Here is a 15223-nt window from a genome sequence, read left to right on the forward strand (position 1 = left end):
TTCCGTCACTTATATAATATTTTGACTAAACGTGCAAGCAAATATTTTAGTAAAAATGCTCTATATCTTGTTTAACCAAATTAATGTTCAATCACATCAGAAGCATTTAATATATTTAAACGAAACTTTATAAGTAACTACCAAACCATAGTTAGTTTTGTATTAATTGTAGCATATTATTAATAATGATACAAGATTAAACTAGGTACAACTACAAGATAATATTTTGCATTTATTCTTAATCAGATAATTATATTACTTATTTTATCATTTTATGTTTGACCATCAATCAGAATTATATATGTTCTAGAAACTATATAGAATGCAACCCTGTTATTGATTATTTTCCAACTCATGAGATTTTTCATTAATTTCAATGTAATATTGATGAGTTTATTATTAAAATATTTTGTTTTATTTTATATCACTAGTGTATTTGATATCAAGCTGGTCGAAGTCGGCATTGAATCCAGAACCAATGGTTGATTTGATATACCAAGTTTTACCACCAGAATAAGCTTTATTTATACAGATGTGTTATAATTGATTTTGCTTGGGATAGTGCAATAATATTATCCGGTTTATCTAAAAACGAGCTCCAATAAAAGCACAATATTGGTAATGGATACCCAAGATTCAAATATTGCGCCACGATTCAAAATAATTCATAAAATTTTCATACAATAAATATTTTATTCAACAATAAACTAAGCTTAATTCAACAGCTTTTTTTTCAAATCAAATTTTCCATTATAAATCAAATTTGCTTCAAATGTTTACGTCAAAGGAAAGATACCCAGTGTAATTAATTTTTGGGAGATGTTTGGGCATATGGAATTCACGTGTAGCATATGTGATAGATTTCATTGGACATTATATTTAATAACTATTAATAATATAAATATAATAATAAAATAATAATAGTCATTAAATTTTGCACGTAGGGTCTTATTATACGCTTGTATATCATAAGCAGAAGATATATTTGGTTACATGTGGTTCGAGGAACGATTTTTTATTTATATTAATAGTATTCAAAATTTATACAGATAATAATTTTATTAAAAAATATTTTGAGATAAGTATTATTGATTAATCAAATTACATATTGTGATTATAATAACTCTCTGAAAAGAGAGCATCATTAAAAATCATGACTTAGACTTTGGTATATGTTGTGCATGGATGAAATTTTATTGAAATACTTATATATGTATATATATATTAATATATATTTCAAAGTAACTAGCAGCCCATTCGTCGAAATAAAAAAGGTATAAAGTGTAAATACTTTTATTTATACGTTTCGACACAAGATGCGTGTCATCATTCAGCAACTACAACATTTGAAAATTTTATTACTAATATAAAAACAATATAGATTAATTGTAGCATAGAGAAACATTATACACACCACAGGACAAAAACACTCAACAAAAATTTATTTTAAAAAATAAACTTAATAACATATTAGAGAAAAACATTTTTTAGAAAAAATTATGAATAACTAAAAGATTGAAACTAATTGACTTAGTCAAATTTAATTTAGTTTAGTTTAATTTAGTCAAATTAGTTTCAAATCTTTTAGTTATTCATAATTTTTTCTAAAAAATGTTTTTCTCTAATATGTTATTAAGTTTAATTTTTTAAAATAAATTTTTGTTGAGTGTTTTTGTCCTGTGGTGTGTATATGTTTCTCTATGCTACAATAATCTATATTGTTGTTTATATTAGTAATAAAATTTTCAAATTGTTGTAGTTGCTGAATGATGACACGCATCTTGTGTCGAAACGTATAAATAAAAGTATTTACACTTTATACCTTTTTTATTTCGACGAATGGGCTGCTAGTTACTTTGAAATATGTTTCAACGTCGAAAAAAACTATCAAGATATATATATAATATAATATATATATATATATTATAAATATATATATATATATATGTGTGTGTGTGTGTGTAATTAGATAATTTTTTGAATGATTAAATACGTCAATTATTGAAATATTAATAATATTATTACCTTGCTAATATTGTTCTCAACAAACCATATCAAACGCTTCAAACCAAAATAGTTTCGTAAAAAACATTGTTACTTATACATCATTTACAATTACGAATGTGGATCTCATTTTCAAGCAAACTACATTTCTGAAAATATTTTGACGCGTTAAAATCTCGCCAAACCTCAAAACCTCGAGCGCGGTAAATTTGCTTAGTCCAGAAGCAAATGGTAGGAATAGCGTCAGAGAGACATGATGAATACGTGGTATTTAATATTTGCGATTCCTTTATTACAGCGTTGCATTTCCTGAAAGTCCGCGGCAAATATTTGAACCCGCCGCTTGAATTATGTAATTTCCTGCTAATCTAATATATGGTCGTTGAATCAACCGGAGCCACCGCCTCCGAACAAGGGCGAGGCGGAGGATAGTTTTTCGGTCGTGTACACAGTTACACATTTTGTGTGTAAACCAAAATAAAGACTACAGCGTATAATTTTGGCCAAATCCATTACAATAGTTACCTGAAAATAAAGTTTTAATAATATCTGTGATCAGAGAATTACTTAAAAAGTCGTTTGTGGGAACTATTAGTTAAACAAACCTTAAACGCTAAGGGTCTTACAGAATTTTAAACAACTAAAATTTTAATCAAATTGTGTACAACATAATATATCAAGCGGTGTGAATTATATATATATATATATAATATATATATATTTATCAAATTGTCTTATTGTCTGAAAAAGCAACTTAACACAATGGTATTTTCAAATTGTATAGGAAGTCTTCTCATGTATAATTTTAGTTTTATTATTAGTGTTCAACTCACTTTTAAGCAAGATAAGAATTGAGACCAAAAATTTCAAGGATCGTCATCATCAAATGCATCATCAAATGAGAATTTAACGCCAACTATTAGAAAAAACTCCATATATATATTATATAATATATATATATATATATATATATATTTTGGTTTATTCATCATGTCTAAATTAGAAGTGTTTCCTAAGAAATTTGATATCTATATATCTTTGCAGAATTTGCTAAGACAATTAAACACCATTTTAACCCATGTAAATTTGTTTTTGCTGATTACAATCTTATTCAAATTGATACAAATTCAATTAACTATAACTGAGTACGGAAAGTGAATTGATCCATTTATCCATTTACTGATAAAAGATACTGTCGGCCTGAACAGCTAGGATCCCAAAATGAATGCCATATGCCAAAATTTACTGCAGCTGCCTAACTGTAACCTAATGTAAACAAAAAATAATGGTATTCCCATATGCAATTGTTTTCCGATGTGTTAAATCAATCCTGAAAAATGTATACCGTCTTAATAAGTTACATTATGTTTACTATTACCTTTGTAAATGTACGAGCAATAAAACCATGAATTTATTTGCCGGAATATCTAAAAAATCAACAAATAGAAAAATTAAAAGCTACTTCATAGCAACAGACCATTGTGTGATATTGTGTTGCAAGATAAATGCTAGTTGACCGATTTAAACTCGATACATTTTTATGGATTGCAAAAAATTGAAACGAAAACAGTAACAAAAACGCGACCCGAAAAATACGGAAAAAAGCAGTAATTCGCCGCATGACAATACCGAAAACCAAAAACAAGAAGGCGTGCGTGTCGCTCTCTACACAACCGCCGACCGATCGAGCGATGGTAATAGTTGTCAAATTTAATAGCACGATAATTGCGTCAGACGGCGGCGGCGGCGTACATGCTGTATTTACTATCGCGAAATAAAACAAAACCTCAGACAAATAGGAGAGCGCAGATGGAAACGCTCTGTCGACGAGAGGAAATAATTTTCTCCGGGACACTGTATACGCCCCCTGTCGCCCATCGCGGAGTTAATGTGTGAGTGTGTGTGTGCCTACACCCGGCAGGCGGCCGGGCTTCATGCAAATGACCGGAGTTTTCGCAACTCCGGGGCAAAAACTAAATTTCCCTGGTGATCAATGTATGTCACGCGCGCTACGCTTTTGCCGTGCTGTCCGCCCGCCGGCGGGTTCCGCGACCGACCTGGGCTGAGGCTTCACCCTTTGCGAGAGCGCGGACTTCCTAAAATCCTATTCCAGCGGCCCACGCAATATGTGTGATACGCACGCATAAGCGTGTTAGCCGGGAATGTATTACGGAATTTTTGGAATTCGCCGAATTACTTTTTCGCAGTAAAATTATTTATGATGGCGTGTAACTTTTTCCGAAATGTGATTTTAAGATATTTCTGAAACGAAATGTAGATGTAAACAAATAGACTAAAAATTACATCAATTATGCTAGCGACCATATACCAGTAGAACAATTCGATTTATGTCACTTATCAATTTTGATCATACAAAAGTATCTATAAATGATTGAATGTCAACGATAATTTCTGACATATCACGAGCTTTTGATTGTATTCAATAGCTACTTGTGAGGCAATAATCGTGCACAAAGCCACATGTAAAAAAGAAGATAAATTATCAATTCCACTAAACAACGCGATATCAGCACCGAGTCCAATATATGTATTATAATGATTTTAATGTAGAGAATTTCGATGAGTAAGTATTGTATAACTAGTTGGTATTGGTATTTAGCCTTAAGGCAAGTTACATGAACTTCTCGATATGCGTAAATAATCGACTTAATCAATAATAAACAAATTAATTTATGAGTGATTAGAAGTATTCCGAGAGAATTTATTACACATAATTGAAAACGAACGAACACGTTAACTCGGAGTATTTTCTAAAACAAATTTTCACAAATCAATAATTTTTATAATTGAACCAGTTTTTGTAGTGCGTTAATAGATTAGTATGTTCATTAAGACCAAGTAATCTATCGTTATACCAAGTAAATCATCTAATTTTAATTTTAACAAACGTCAAAAAAACTACTCATTTTTTCAAATTTTGATGAATTTTTAAAATCAAACTACTTGTCGTAAGGCCGTAATATTTCAGTAAGTTCTATAACAGCATGAGATGTATCGCCAAAAAAAGTTCCATTAAAATCGTCATAATTTTTTTTTTCAACAGTTAATTACAAGAAAACGGCTCGATAGATTTTCACCTAAAACTAATCGTATTATTCCCAACTAATATCTTTCGAACAGTTTTTGATTTTTTAAAATCGACTCGGTAGAATGAGCTTAAATGTGGACAAAAAGTTTAACACTCTTTTTTAAATTACAAAGAAACGGTTCGGCAGATCGTCTCACAAAATTAACAAACTATAGTGCCCACTGAGACACATCGAAGGGCTTTTAAATTTCTGAAATTGGTTCAGACGTTTTTGAGCAAACATCGATGAAAGGTCTAATTTTGACAAATGCTAAAAAAACGATACCAATTTTTGCAAACTTTGACGGATTTTTAAAGCTAGACGAGTTGTCGTAGGGCGGTAATATTTTAGTATGATCTAGAAGACTATGATATCTACCGTAAAAAAAAATCATATAAATCGTCGAAATTTTTTTTTTGAAAACTTTATTACAAAAAACGATCCGGTCGACTTTTACCAAAAATTAATCAGCACGATTCCCAACCAATATCTTTCGAACAGTTTTTGAATTTTCAGAATCGATTCAGAATTGCGGGCTAAAACGCGGACGAAAATTTTTTCACTTTTCTGCTATTTATAAAGAAACGGCTTGGGCGATCGTCGCACAAAACTCAGAAGAGTCCTCATCGAGATACATCGAATGGCTTTTAAATTTTTGAAATCGGTCGAACCGTTTTTGAGAAAACGGCGATTTACGGCAAAAAATATGTTCACACACACGCACACACACACATTCTTTTTCCATTCAGAATGGCTTGAAACGTCGAGAAAACATAAAATTAGCGAATCGGATTTTTTGATGAAAACATAAACTTCTTCTTCGGGAAGTTAAAAAAAATTACATAAGAAAACAAAGTGATATTCAAAAAATCTATCACTTTGATAGCTTTAAAATCCGATTTAAGAGTGTTCTTCATACTGCTGTCTAAGATAATACACCCTTATTATACAAAGGAATATTACTAAGTTTTATAATTTGTTTGTATTTCTCGATTTGCGTTCGGCTGAATTAACACTGATGGCAAAAGCTTATAAAGAGATAAAACCGTACAGAAATTTGATATCGCCGTCCTCCATCCATCGCTTGGCATAGAGTTTTATTATCTCAAGGATCGTCCTGTATAATCTAACGTAATTATTCTGCCTGTTGATTTTATTTCCGTATTAAAAGCTAATATTAACTTAGGAATTTTATTAAAGCCTATGAGATCTGATACCGTTCAGTAAAATCATACTATTTTAATTAGTTTTTAATTAGATCGAGCTTCAGGTACAGCTATACGAGAAAATAAATTGCTTCGTGGAGTTAGATACATCAAAGTGTATTTTTTCATTTATTCATGAGTTATATTTTGTTAATTATTGATATTTATTTTGAATAGATACTGCTTTTCTAGATGCAATCCAATCCAGTACTTCTAATTTTATTCGGATAATTTGTACTATAATCTAATGAATCTAATTATTGATTATGATATGAGTTGTGCTACAGTAGAGTTTTTATAAATTTTGGTAGCAATCATAATTTTTAAATAACCGCAGAATGAAATTATATATTTCCTTGTATTGAGTTGAAAAAAGGCCGAAAATCGTGTTTCATCGAATCGTTTTATATCATTTTTAAAAATTGGTGCAGCCGTTTTTGGGAAAAATGTCGACTAAATTTTAAGTTTTGGGTCACATACACACAAACACTCATACACAAGCGAATAATTTAAAAAACAATAAAATTTGTAAATCGGACTTCCTGGCGAAAATGGAAGCTTTTCCTTCGGAAATTTGAAAATATTGAGTGTATATGAGAGGCACTGAAGATGGAATACATATTGTCAAAATACTTATAAACATACAAATCATTAAAATCATTATCATTAAAAACTTTTATTAAATTTATTTTTCAATTACATGGAGTTTATGCTTCATACTTGTTATACACAATGATCCTATATGTTGTAAAATTCTTGAATATCAAAAACTATTTCAGAAATAGCATTGTATCTATGTTACATAATATTTGTCGATCTATTTTACTGGAGACAATGTTTCGCTTTGCGTTTTCATTAATTTCCAAAATGTGGAGTCACGTACGTTATTACATTTACACAGAATATCAGTTGGTATCTCTATCTGGCAGATACCGCATTTCAGCCACTTGCGTTACGAAATATCAAAGGGTAAAAGATCCCCAAACGCCCATATAGGCACAGGAATGCGAATGCGATTGGAAAGATAATGCTTAATATATATATTACGTAACAAAGTTGTGCGGTAGGTTGGTTGGAAGGAACGAACATCCGATTCTGCATACGTATACACACGGTATAATGTCAGATGACGACGCAGAAAATTTTAATTATTTGGTCGAGAATATAACCTGGTTTATTAATATTTAACATAAAATTTCTATATATTCAACCACCACATGTTAATAAGGTTATAAATTGGTAGGCCTGTCTTTTTTTGATATAATGAAAATATAAACAATTGAATTATTGTGTAAGTTTTACTTACTTTACTTACTTTACTACTATTGAATTAATATAGTTAAATTTAATCACGGGCTACAAATAATTGCTTAAATACTGGCACAAATTCAAATAAATTTAATTCAAGTAAATTATTTTTACAAATTCAAATAAATTTAATTCAAGTAAATTATTTTTATTCAAGTATTTTAAGTAGAAATAGCAATGTTTTAAATGCGGTTAAGTTTTTCTAAAATTGTAATGTATAATAGTTCGTAGAATAGTTCAATAATAAATTAGCCAAGTTATCAACTAGAAAGAAAATATCAAAGGCAATAGCAAATTAAATCTAGAAAAATCTTTTCATTCAAATTTTGATGTAGAATAGTTCGTAGAATAGTTCAATAATAAATAAGCGTCCAAGTTATCGACTAGAAAAAAAAATATCAAAGGAAATAGCGAATTAAATCTAGTAAAATCTTTCCTATTAGTATCTAGAGTAATTCCCAAAGTGATCCACGTGGACCCCAAGAGTCCTTGGCAACTTTCAAGGGGTCCACGGCAGGTAAAACAAAACTTGGGGGTCCACGAAATAAAGATGGGAGTCAACGGCATATTTAGAAATGAACCAAAAAGTAATGAAAAACAATACATATTTGTATATAAAACGTGTAAGTTTCATATAAGTTGTCAGTTAAAATGCTTAATTTTGGCAAGATTCTTAGCGATTTTACAGACTGCTTTAAAACCTATAGATACTAAATATAAAGATTTAACAGACAATTTAGATATCGTTTATTTAATTTTTCTCGCATCAATATTCGACTAGATACTCTGATATGTATCTCTTTTAGAAAACCTAAAATAATTTTTTCTTCTCGTTCAGCCACCCATCAACCTCGCATATCTCAGAAACTATTGAACGTTCCAACTTTAAATTTTTGTCAAATATTCAGTAAAGTGTAGTAACAATGTATGTCAAGTTTCATCAAAATCGAATTATGCATTTTTGAAAACGTACAATCTGTTTCAATACTAGTATTGAGAGCGGAGCCAGCCATCCATCAACCTCGCTTATCTCAAAAACTATTGAACGTTCCAACTTTAAATTTCTGTCAAATATTTAGTAAAGTATAGTAACGATGTATGTCAAGTTTCATCAAAATCGAATTATGTGTTTTTAAAAACGTACAATCTGTTTCAACACTAGTATTGAGAGCGGAGCCAGCCACCCATCAACCTCGCATATCTCAGAAACTATTGAATGTTCCAACTTTAAATTTTTGTCAATTATTCAGTAAAGTGTAGTAACAGTGTATGTCAAGTTTCATCAAAATCGGGTTATGCATTTTTAAAAACGTACAATCTGTTTCAATACTAGTATTGAGAGCGGAGCCAGCCACCCATCAACCTCGCTTATATCAAAAACTATTGAATGTTTCGACTTTAAATTTTGTAAATTATATAGGGGGTCTATTACAAAATTAAAAACATTGCAAGGGGTCCACGGCACAAATTAGTTTGGGAACCTATGATCTAGACTCTCTTCACACAGTGTCAATTTTTTTTTTTGAAAAATTTTACTAACTAGTTATTTAAATTGTACAAGTATTTAAAATATCTATGAAAAACCTTCCTATTTGTATCTAAACTCTACGCCCTTGTACGCAAATGTATTATCCCCACAGCATTATTAATGATTCTAAAAGTCTTCTGTAATCAAGGCTCAGATGGGATGTACCAAAACCAAAGTATTACCATATATACCTACTGTTGGTTTAGTATTCTAATAAAGATATATTTAGCAAAAGCCCGAATCAAATTGTCTCTGCATATGATCCTGTCTATAAATAAATAGTAACCGGAGCAGCGATGCGATATAAACTCCTATCCGGGAACAACGCTAGTACGCGCGGCGCGTGCGGTCGCTCTACCATTTGTCTTCTAATCTAAACAGTCGCCGTAGACCGAACACCTATCGGAAAAATTATTCATTTTTGTAATAAATTGATTTTCATTTTATTACTTACTCACATTCTCATATTTTCTAAATTACCTAATCAACAGACAAATGAAATGCGAAAGACAAAATATTATTCTTTATATTTGTAGGTACATCTCACTATCGTTTAATGTAATTTGGTGAACTTTTTTATGAATACGTATATACCAATTTTTGATAAAATCAGCGATCCATCACCCAAAATCCAAAAAATGCGAGGAAATCAGATATGACAACATCCCATTATAAAGAAACATTAATAACCCCTCATCACTCAACGGTGTCATATTATCCCTAACCCTAACTGGTGGTATATGTTATGTAATAACTTACAGTGGAGACCTATTATATATTGTATACATCGTATTACGTTCTCTATGTCTCTGGAAGAGTCTGACAGCTTTTCAAAATGGAAGACAGCTCTTCTATATGACGAGAAAACGACTCCTGGCCGGTTCCAGATAAGCCTAACTCTATGTTACATAACCGGAATGTGCCCTTCGACTCGAAATCACACATTTTGCATTGGGGTCGTAGACAAAGCGATGATGATGGTATTATTTTCGTTTCGATAGTAGGTAAATAGACATACTAAATATTATACTCATGTTTTATTTGAATTGCTTGCTCAAGTGCAAAAGCAACTAACAGAAGCATAAGCTAAATCATTAATTTATTTATGTATGTAAATAAATATTAATCACAAAATGTTGAAGGACATAAATTCAAATATAAAACTAGTGAGGTGTATGGCATCGTGTCTTAAGGCAAATTGCTGGAACTTCCCGTACCGTAACGAAATGTTCGAGGAGTACTGAATTTTTTCAAATAGATTATTATTAATATTGTAACATAGTCTAATATTTATAAGAATTATATAAAGTGAATTGCAAAGTTGAAATTATTTGTTTAAAGTATATTAGAACTATAGTCAGAATTAAAAATAAAATCTGAATTATTTTCGACATACAGAAAAATTTTTCTTTGAAAAAAAAATGAAAAAAAAAGTTGAAACAAATTTTTTTTAGTTCCAAAATCAATTATTTTGTTAAGACAAGCAGAGAGTTCTTTGAATCATTTAAATCGGACGCTTAGTTGTCTCAAAAACTGCCATTTTTTTACACATTTAGCTCCGTATCTTTGAAATGGATGGGCCTGCTTTTGAAAAAAAACTAATAAACACTTTTTCCAATTATTACTAACTGAATGTTTTTTAGATCATTCAAATCGGATGCTTCGTTCTCTCAAAAACTCGATTTCTATTTTCTGCACTCTTTGCTCTTTATCCTGTAACTGCTGGACCTGCCTTTGCCAAAAACTAATTAGCTCATCTCGTTATCAATAGGAATCGAATGTTTTTTGAACCATTCAAATCGGTTGATTCGTGCGTCTGAAAACGTGGACAAAAAAATGTATCCATACATACATACGAGGTCTGTTCAAAAAGTACCCGGAATTTTCGTTTTTTCAAAAAAATATTTATTTATTCGTCTACATTAATGTGGTCCCCTTCAAAGTAGTCCCCCCCAGATATAATACACTTATGCCAGCGTTTTTTCCAATTTTCGAAGCACCCTTGATATTCACTTTTTGATATGTCCTTGAGCACTCTCAGCGATTTTCTTCAATCGAGGAAAACCGCCGTCCTTTCATGGGTCTCTTCAACTTTGGGAATAGGAAAAAGTCACACGGAGCCATATCTGGTGAATTCTTGCACTTTGCAACACTTTATTTCATTTTTTACGCAAAATTTAATACAAATTCTTTGACTTTTCAATTCTTCCATTGTAAAAATCGCCGAGCTCAGAAAAACACGTCGAACCTTAGCGACTACCACAGACAAAGTAAACAGTGAATATAGCTGAAAATTTCATCATACTTTAGGGGCATGTATACCAACACAATAAAAAAAAAATTTGACAATCAGACACTCCAGACCCGCGAAATTTAATTATTAGTAATTCCGGGTACTTTTTGAACACACCTCGTACACACACACACACATATCCATTTTATCTGAGGTATGCCAAAATGTTCAGAAACCTTCAAAACGTCGAGAAATGTAAAAATTTTCAATTTTGATTTTTGGCCCATTACAATAACTTACCCTACGGGAAGTTAAAATATAGTAGTTGCAATAACTTTTAACCTTTTAGTGAATATAGACTGGGTAATGAATTTAAGTTGCACTACTTCGTTCGTACTATAGATTTCAATCACAATTTTGTCTCCAGTCTTTTCAGAAATAATTTCATATTTCTAATTTTATGATCGAGGTAAACGAGTTTCCCATGGCTTTTACGACAGATTTTATTACATCTTCATTGTATTATCTCAAGTATAATCTTTAGTAGGTAAGCACGCCCAAACAATAACCCTCGTATAAATATAATTTCACACACACATGAATTCGTAATTGCGTTTGAGATTTACGGCATCGCATGCATATAATTTAAGAGCTTTAGTTGGGTTCTGTTAATTTCCATGTGACGTGCCATAGAGTCGCGTAAGGCGGACGTGTTTATCACGAGGCGTCGCTACTTTTCGCCGTGTTTGTACATTACCATTACCGGCGAGAGGCAATATTCTCGCTCGGTTGCTTTGGGCAGCGTAGAGGACCCACAGGTCGTTCATCAGCCCCGGCCATTAGAATTCAGCCCCCGGCGTTTCTGCGAAAAGGGTATAAGGGTATAAGGGTAGTTCGGTTTGGTTATTCTCCCGCTCTTATCCGCTAAGGATTCGTCGCCATATTCGCACCGTTACCATGGGACACGAAGATGAAAGCGGCCCTCTCTCGGAATTTATTCATTACAAGAGGGAAGCGAAGCGTTCTATTCGGCACGAGCACGGAATAAGTACGAAAACATAGCACAGGCCGACGAAAATACGATACACGCACGCGGATCGCTCCTTTCATTGCGCCAAGGAATTAATTCCTTTGGCCAGCGGAGCGTGAGTTTCATCGTGGAAAGAATCCGATGAAAAGAGCTGCTGGAACAAAAACTTGGACTTTTACATAGATTATGTGTTAAAATTTTATCTGAATGTAATTAAAATAGCTTGGCTTGCAAGCACTTGAATAATCAAGAATAAGCGTCTTAAGGGGGTATTCTAGTGTAGAAATTCAAAAAAATCGATTTTCTTTAGTTTTAAATTTTCAAAGTTTAACTATTTAAGAATATTGGTACAAGAAGGTATTTGAAAATTTGAATTATTTTCGGAGATATAGGCATTTTACTGACTCGGTCTCCATACTGGTTTGGCTTCACGCAAAACTTTAAATGCGTTTTTCCCAGAACAACCTTTTTCATTGCTGTTGACATGATTTCTCGAGTTCTAATCGACCGATTCACGTGAAATGTTCAGAGTCTTGTTTATAGACCTATCTATAGCCCAAACTAGGATTATCCCCAAATTCCAATTTTTACTATTTTTAAAAAATTCAAGAAACTCAAAAAAACAGCAAAAAAAAAACACTTTTTTCAAACCGTCGCCAATTTGTAAAATAAATTTTTTTTACTCATCGCTAGTTCGGGCGATTGCGACATCATTGTAGATTAATAATCTTTTTATTTTTTGCATTTCCGATGGCCAGGAGGGTTGAAATCATGCCAGACTGAGGTGTCAATTTTTTGAGACCACCCATTTCATCAGCTGCCAGTTTTTACAATTTTCAACTTTTTTATTTTTTCATTTTTGTTTTGTATTTTAATAATATTAATAAACAAGTGGTAAAATGGATAGTAAACACATTCATTACTTTCTTTTACGACACTTTAAAAATGACCTAAAATTCATCGCTCTACACTAGAATACTCCCTTAAATAACACTAATATAGATATTTAATATCAATACAAAATTTAGTGTTGACAGATATATTAAAAAAAAATTTTTATCACACGCTTATGAGAAACACTGACAAAATGATATAGATGGATAAAATATCACGGTGGTCTTATTTATGTTTATTGACCTTGTATTTTGGTACATTGGCCATCATCTAATTATACATTGACACTTATTCTATTTAATATATTTTAAATACTTACATTTATTATTTCTAATAAATGTATACAAGTCATTGTAAATTTGTTATTCTCTTATTTAAAAATGGGCTAATTTTAGTAACATTTCTACGACTGTATTTTATGAAGAAAACTGTAATCACAATCCTGTCAGATGTTGATCGTCATTGTAATAATCTTGTCGCAGTAATCAGTTCAATCCTGTATCATGCCTTCAAAAGTTTATTTTGATGGTGCTTTTTTCCAGTTTTTTGGGCGCTTACTTATTTTTATTTTTTTTAATCAAAATTAATGATCTTATGCCAGTACTAATAAATTTCATTGCAATAATCAGGTGTTTGATGAAAGGTTGAATATTTATTCACATTTGTTCACTTTTGGTCAAAATAACATATTTATACTATAGACAAAATTACTTAGTACTATTTCGTAAGAACTACAATGCAGTTTATTCGATACCCAAAAAAGAAGCTTGAAATCTGTCAAAAATGATTGTATTTTAACTTCTGTTCTAACTTCTTCCAAAAACAGACCAATGGATCAACCGGTAAAAAAATTGACTTGCATTTATTGCGAAGACCTTTGTTTCAAGCTCGCCAGAGGTTGGATCGAATTAGAAGATATCTTCAATTAATAGATTTTAAAATATTTTGTGATTAAATATAAAATTATAAAAAATAGTTTTAGTTTATGGAATATGTCTCAAAATTAATGCGATCGTTGCTTGTATCGCTGATTGTATCAAAAATATTTGTATTTACACGTTTACGATCAATTCCTTTGATAAAAATTAATTACTACCATATATGTTTTATCTGAAAATCCTTCGCATTTTTTCCAAGACTGAAGCACGTGCGCTATTTAGCATATCTTATACACTCACTTCAACATGAAAGAACTATTTAGCCACACGTTATAATCTCATATACACCATTACTCCCTACGACGACCGAGATTTTTTATTTCTTTAACATGTCTCGCATATGCATACTTTCATAAAGTATATAACGATGCATATTTATGCTCATATGAGACGGTTCTATTTTCTAAAAAAATATTATGGTATATTGCGTTACTTGAAATAATTTTGCACTCGAGGAAAGAAGAATTTTATGTACGTGTTAAATATTATTATTCAGGATAAAGGAATTAGTTATTTATGAAATCGAATAAAATTGTCTTACAAGCAATCATTCAGGAGTATGTAGACATCTTCAATGACTCAACGAAACTCTAAAATTCAATGAACTCAATGAAATTATTATTGCAAAAAATTCATGAAATATTATAAAATTAAAATCTAGAAATTTTTGGATAAAATAAACTTGAGACTTATGAAGGTGATAACTAACCCAAACACTTTCATATATCTCGGTGCTCGGTTTTCCATGAGCGCTGTTTGCCGCGATCCGCGACGACTGCATAAATAGAGGCGAAAAAATAGGAAACAGAAAAAATAAAATAAAATAAAATCGACGTGTAACGAAATGAAAAGTTCATCGATTGCTTCGACCGCTAGCGATGTTAAAAATACCCCCAAAACACATTACGAACAAATCGGTATGTGATTACATACAAACCGGCATCGGTAGCGTGCAATTCCAATGTGCGCCGATTCCGAATCGACAGAGTTCATT

This window comes from Ctenocephalides felis, unplaced genomic scaffold, assembly GCF_003426905.1.
Source record: "Ctenocephalides felis isolate EL2017-DRISC unplaced genomic scaffold, ASM342690v1 CF-g0.4_SCAFFOLD_01604, whole genome shotgun sequence".
Classification (NCBI taxonomy): domain Eukaryota; kingdom Metazoa; phylum Arthropoda; class Insecta; order Siphonaptera; family Pulicidae; genus Ctenocephalides; species Ctenocephalides felis.